Source organism: Glycine soja, chromosome 15, assembly GCF_004193775.1.
Source record: "Glycine soja cultivar W05 chromosome 15, ASM419377v2, whole genome shotgun sequence".
NCBI classification, from domain to species: Eukaryota; Viridiplantae; Streptophyta; class Magnoliopsida; order Fabales; family Fabaceae; genus Glycine; species Glycine soja.
The window spans coordinates 48365183-48372384 of record NC_041016.1 but is presented as its reverse complement, the minus strand read 5'-3'; the positions used below and the strand labels follow the sequence as shown (position 1 = coordinate 48372384).

Sequence of the window (7202 nt, the reverse complement as noted above, 5' to 3'; positions counted from 1 at the left end):
TTAAGGTGGACTTACACAAATAAAATATTTTGTTCACTTCTAAATAAAATGCTACCAATCAAATTTTCAATTGGAGGAGTAATTTGATCTGATTTATACCCCTTGCATAGTAGGGGTTGCAATCTAGTCTAGTCTAGTCTATATACGTTCAAGACTATTAGCTGTTACAAAATAAAAGAAAAGGACAACTAACTATACTGATGTAGTAACCTGAAAGAAAAGCTCCATATCAGTTTAGAAACAAATCTGGACACAGAATTTTCTTTGTGGCCAATGGACCAAGCTGAAGTGACTAACCACAAAATTTACTCTTTAAACTGCTATGTCCCAAATTTTCCAACCTGTATCCTTACAGTGTCATGAAAACTATCATTGGGTGATGACTAACCTGAGAGAGAGAAGAAATATAATAATTTCAAAACAGAAACAGACATATTCTAAAAGGAATTGAAAAAGTTAGAAAGTTTGGTTTTTATAATTTGTTCTTTTAGGGTTATTTTTAAGAATTAAAATTATGATGTGTTTATTTGGAAAGATCTTGAAACTATTCATATCATAGAGGAAATAACAATTGATATCAAAAGTCTAGCTAGCAGTTTGATTGCTTATCTGTATCCTTTTTTATTTTTTTATTTTTTAAAGTTTTGTTTATTAAAAACTATAACGTTAGCATTTTGTGTTTGAATACAATAAAAATTCCGTAATGGCAACTCAGTCATGCGAATTTCTTAACCAATATCCCACAACCACAAACCCCTACTTTCATTCCGGTTACACTGTCGCTACATGGCAAGAACTATCATGACTAGCTAGGCAAGGTATATAAAAATTAAGAAGAATGAAAATACTAGTTAATGAAGATAGAACCTCACTCTCGTGTTATTATTTAATGTATATGCTGCATTGCATGCTTAATTAATTTAATGACTTTGATAAATTAGTTTGCCAATATATACTACTGTGCAAGGAATATATGAAATTGCTTCCAAGCTCCAAATGAAGTTGCAACAGAATCAAATCATGTATGTTATCTTTGTTCACTGATCACTAAAGTTTTCCTTAAGTCTAATTTTATAATCATCATACAATATGTATATTTTCATGTAAGGCTTTATATGCAGTAGATTTTTCAGCAGCACTATTCTTCAATATAGTAAATTCTTGCGGTTGCAGGAGTGTCCCATTTGTTAGAAAGTAAAATTCAATTCAGGAGGTAACATATTTATATTTAAGATTCAAAGCACCAAATCTATGTAACAAGTACAATTTCACAGACCCGGTGTTGTTCTGGTCTTTTGAGAAGTGGTATTGTATTGTGCAGAATGCATGAGTTATGTAGAAACAAGCTTGCCCTGAAGAGCTATCCTACCTAAGTCCCACACTGGTAAGGAGAAAGAATATGCAAAAATAGTTTGACTATAAAAGAAACAGTCTATGATAGAACAAATCATACCTTTCTCGGCCTTTTGGCTAAGATCAAGTGTAGTATCTGTTCTTATCAGTTTAATATCTGATATGTGGGTCATTGGCTCATGTGATATTAAATTTATTTTTTGAGGGAAGGTTCACCACAGTAGCTAGCTACTGGAATCCGCAAGTGTCGCCTAAGTGTTGCACTACGGCTTGGGCTTGGCACATCCCACCATTATAGTTCTAATTTAATACTACTCTTGTTCTATATGCATTACAAGTTGTTTCTTATAGGATGTTGAGTTTTGCTGTTTGTGTTTTAAATTTTAGTTTTTATGTTAAAATATAGGATAAATAATTATTTTTTAAAATGTGTAATTTGTTTACCAATGTGTGTTAGGTATCTTTTTCGGGTCATTAATATTATTTAAATCTTAAATATACATGTATAAAATAATTTTTTTGGAAATCCTAAGGTGATATATGAATAATCTTGGTATGTAACACTAGAAAGTAATAAAATACATTATGCGTTAATTGAAGAAAACAAGAAATTATATATTTTCACATCCAAAGTCTAAAAGTTTGGAGATTATTGGATATTCTCACTTTGATTTTTTCGGAATGTCTTAAAAGCAATTACTCCACATAAAAGTCCATATTTAACCGTGTTGGTGGAGTTAATCTTATGCTATGAGACATCATATTAGAATTTATGATTGTTAAATTATTATAACTGATTTGCCTATTGTTGTCAACATTAAGAAGCCATCAAGTGTTCTTCGAGACAATATCTTAGTGGTCTTATTAAGAATTTAACCAAGTAAAAGTTTGTTGAAATAAAATATTTGATTGTTAAATAAAGATTAAGAAAATATAAATTTGTATAGAACATATAAAGACTCATTGCATGCTAGCTTATTCACTTACTAAAAGTCTAGCACTTAGTTTTTTTTTCATGAACACATTGCTCATATAGGTGTAATTCCTGATAGTATCTTAGTTTATTGGAGTCTTGTTTATGTTTTATATCTTATGATTTTTGAATATTTTGTTGTTTGGATTTTCTGCAGAAGTTGAATTTTATCATTATATTATCAGTTTGTTTTGTTTGTAATATTTATGTTGTGTTTGGATTGGTATTTTATAAAGAATAAAGTTTGGACCAGTTCAAAATAGGCATGATTAATATCACATTGCATGTAATTTTCATGTTGCTTATCCATATTGACCTATGTCATTAAGTGTACTGATGTGGTGAACATTGGAGTCTAGTTACATTTGTTGTAGTGACGACAGCCACAATGATTCTATTATTGATACATGAGATGAATCAGATTGTTAAGCTGGAAGTCTAAAGGCAAATAAAATACAGATGTGCGCTTAGGGATTTTTGATATAATTGTTACGTACAATATGTAGCCCAAGTGGGATATTATTGGAATTTTCTATTCCAATAATTAATGTGAGTTAATATTATAAGACAATTATATTAACTATTTATTATTAGTGGATTTTATTTTATGTAATCAAATTAAATGAATCTGTTAGACAACCAGATCAGATTATATGAACTTAAATGAGCAAATGTCACTATTAACCCATTAGGGGATAATGGGAACCTATTAGGTTAACACACTATAAGAAGACTATGGTCCCCAACCGTCGCACATAGTTTCTCTTCTCTACGCTTGAAGAGTTATGAAGGTTGTATTAAGAAATAAAGAGGTTTCGGTTGAGGAAGAGCCATGAAGCCACCGATTACATTGTTAACCGGTTATTCGTTCCGTAACAGATCCTGAGAAGAGTACATAAATCAGAAATTATCTACGGATTCAAATTTCGTGCCTTTGTTTGATCAATCATTATGGATTCAAATAATCTGACGTAATGTATTCTTAGTGGTTATTAGTATTTTATAAAAATTCCCTAAAAATTCCAACAAGTGGTAAGCAAATTACGCATTCAAAAAATAACTAAAATGACAAATATTTGACCATTACTATTGCAACTGGGAATTCGAGGACCCAGAGCCTCCGAGAGTGCAGAAAGAGAGAGAGAGAGAGTTGGAAGTTGCGATTCTTATTCCTCTCTTCAACGTATTATTACAAGCATTTTTATATCAGCATTTCTAACTGAATTAGTTGCTTACAAGAATATCCTAACAGCATCTGGAATATTCTGCAAATCCTAACAGAATTGGTTCCAGCTTTACACTCCATGCATGACTTCTACTCCTGCGTACGTAACCTTCCATATGAGCTGGTATCATCGTCTTCCTTCATCCTTACTGTTTCCTTGCTAATTGCAGACCCCCCCTCCAATCATCCGTAACAATTACCGTTAATAAAATAACGTACGTGACAGAGGAACAAATTTATCACTTAAATGATTGTCAACATGGTTCATCCTTTAACCGTGAATTACTTAGATTTTATAACTTCTATTCTATTAAATAGATTAACTAATAGAGATATTACATTAAAATTAAAGTAAAGAATAAAAAATGAAATTTCAAATTCTTTCTTTTTTTAGAATAATCCTTGCCACTGATGTCATGGAACGTGTTAATAGTCAAGCTGAGACTTTCTACTGGTCATCTACAACATGCTTTTTCATGCTCATTCTAATAACATGATGCACAACTACAGTCAAATATGCTTGAGAAGCATGTGTGAAATAAGGTTGTTTACCTTGTATTAATATAATCTAGTCATTTTATTTTGTTGAAAAAGAAACGAGTTGTTCCAGCATGTTGAAGGGTAAACCAACGACAAGCACAATAATTCTTGTACAAATTTTGGATGATAGATGATGCTCTTTGGGTCAAAGCTTGTTACTGCATGATGGCAGCAATTTCGACAGATAGATGACATGTAACATGTTGAGTCCACTTCTCAAATTTCTGGAAATCCAGAGGGAAAACTGAAAGATGATAAGTAAATTATGCAGTATAAACCTTTTATGCAGTAACAAGCCCCAAACACATGACTTGTAAATAACAATTTGAATAGTAAAATTTGATTACACAGTGTGAACAATTATATAATCCAGAGAAATTTTGGAACTCTCAACTTCCATTTCAAATTGTTATGACAAGCTACTACTTCCATTTCAAATTGTTATGACAAGCTACTGTGGTGAACCATCTGCTTCAAAAAATTAAATTAAATTTCATTTGAGCCAATGGCCCACATATCAAATATAAAACTGCTAAGAACAGATATGCACTTGATCTTAGCCAAAAGGTGGAGAAAAGTATGCTTATGAAACTCAAAGATTGTTTTTTTTATAGTCAAGTCTTTGACGCACATTCTTTCTCCTTGGCTGTGTGGGACTTAGGCAATGAGGAGTTAAATATTGAACACCAGATAAACAGCAGGACTTGGATTTTCTGCTACTAGCTTCTCTTATGCCTCTCTGTAACCTCTATGTCTCTAGCTTTTTGTCATCTTTCAACTTGCTTCATTCCTACATTTTTTTTCTTTTCTTTTTTCTGCACAGACAGCACGCAGCACTGCAGTACAGCTTGTGCTGCATAATGGTAGCAATTTTCACAAACAAGTGAATGAAGGACAAGTCACAATATATTTGTTGAGTGTGTTTAGATTATTGTTTGAATCCTCCAAAATGGACATTCACAATTTCCAAGTGAGGAAACGAAGAAGCAAGAATGTTTCATGGGGTAAAGTCGGTTTAAGTTGGGATGAATTATTTTCCAGACACACAAAAGTTGTTGAGACACAATGAAGAAAAACCAAACTGCGACTTCTTAAAAGACCAAAGCATGGTCTGCAAAATAGTAGTGTGTTTGGATTAAAATTTTCAAACTTAAGTTTGACAATGTTCGTTTCATCATCCACGGACCACGTTGGTGCTAATATCATATCAAAATTGAAAAGAAACACAGAAGTAATTATGTGATAACTAGGCAAGCTAATTTTGTTGCTCATATTATAGCTCAGACGTCGAAATTGTATTGTAGCTCCTAGGTTTCTTTTATCATATACCAACTTTGTATCCAGGATACTATCTTTACAGAAATGCAATAATCTTTGTTGAGTAAAAATAAAAGCTATGTGATGACATGCGTTATGCGAATCCAAACACACTTTGAATGAATATTTCATAACTTGAGTTTGCAAAAGCAACTCCCCCTCTCCTTTCATTTCAAATTGAGTTTCAAGACAAAATTGAAGCTAATCGATTTAGGATCTCCAATAACTTGGTTTAATTGGTGATTTTGATGGATGTATTGTCTTCAGTATATGTTACCTTATAGACCAAATTTATTTGTCTCAATGATATTGGTGTTAAGATCACATCTTTGATAGCTAATGGGATGTGGGTGTAGAATGCTGCTACCTGATTGATCATATAGATTTGGTGGTTGTTGGCAACGTGTTGACAACTCTGAAGAAACTTCTTCATTCTATACTCTGTGGAGGCTTGCAGCTGATTTTATTCTGACTTAAAGTTTATAGTCACAATGACTACAGTAAGAGTCACAATTCACAAACAGCTTCACTGAATAAAAGTTCACAATTTGACTTTTATTCTCTAGCTAAGAGAATGGAAATGCTTCTGGATAAACATTAGCATGGCCAAGATGCTTGGTGAAATGAGACTTTAACAAATTAGAATTGATCTGGTGGTATGTGCCAGGCCTATGGTATAGTGCAACAGATAGGCGACACTCGAGAGCCCCAGCAGCAAGCTGCTGTATTAGATCCTCCCCCTAAGAATTTTACTCATCTGAAGCAACTAATTTATTTTATTGAATTTTTATTTATTTCTTTTGTTTGCTTTTTGGGTAACTTTTGCTGATTGTCATTGTTTTGTCAAAGAAATAGCACTGGTATTTAGTGATAGTTAGTTTAGTTTAAGGTGTGGCACTGTTAATATGGTTTTTTCCTCACTGATTATACTGAAATTTCCTTCATTGGCTTGGTGGTAATTTGAAAGAGGGTCCTTAAATTTCTCAATTTCTGGAAATTCAGAGACAACTAAAATGGGACAGAGCTGCATTTTGACCATGGTGCTCCACTTTTCTCAGTTAAGCGAGTTTGTAGCCGAATAAAGAAAGTTTGGCTCATTGGATTTTCACACCCTTAAATTTAACAACATAGAGCAGGTTGAAAAGTATTCTTCATATGCCTAAATTGTATTATGCAGCATAAACCTTTTAAAGGGAAATAGTTTTCAATATAGCTGCTGAATTGAAAGCCTTTTCTCTCCTTTCTAAACTGATTTTTGTCAGCACTTGTACTTAAAACCGATATATTATTGCCCAGATTGGATTAGTTCTTAGCTTATGGAAGTGTTCCAATTGTAAAATGGAAAACCCTACTATTAAGACTTTTTCTAAGGAAAGAATGTCAAGCTCTACTATGTTTACAAGAGGTGTTTATGGAGAAGGTGTGAGTTAAATTTAACTTATGCAAGGAATCTAATTCATTTTACCTCTTTGATTCGTTTTATTTTCATCTCTTTTAAGTGCTTGTTGAGAAGTTTATTCAAACTTGCTCTATATGTACTTTGTATGCAGTTTTCAGTTCAGTACTTGTATTGAAAAAATTATTTAGTATGCACACACAAAAACTGTGATGGAAATTTTTGGCATGGGTATGGTGTTGATAACATCTGAGTGTCAAAAATAATTATATAACCTTCCCCCCAACACCTACCCGAGTTAATCCCTATAAATGTTACTACTATATGGCTGAAAATATATATCTTAGCAGCACCTTAGAATTTAGATGTTAGTAAAGCAGAGAAACTCAACTTCCATT

General features: G+C 32.5%; 1 non-coding gene and 1 pseudogene across 1 annotated transcript; one reads left to right on the top strand and one right to left on the bottom strand.

Annotated features, from left to right (window-relative positions):
- Nucleotides 1-1449: 1449 nt before the first annotated feature.
- On the top strand, nucleotides 1450-1643 carry LOC114388754. The gene has a single exon (XR_003661552.1). It is a non-coding gene; the product is annotated as a U2 spliceosomal RNA (small nuclear RNA).
- A 2862-nt stretch (nucleotides 1644-4505) lies between these two features.
- On the bottom strand, nucleotides 4506-4672 carry LOC114388818 (annotated as a pseudogene).
- Between the last annotated feature and the right edge of the window lie 2530 nt (nucleotides 4673-7202).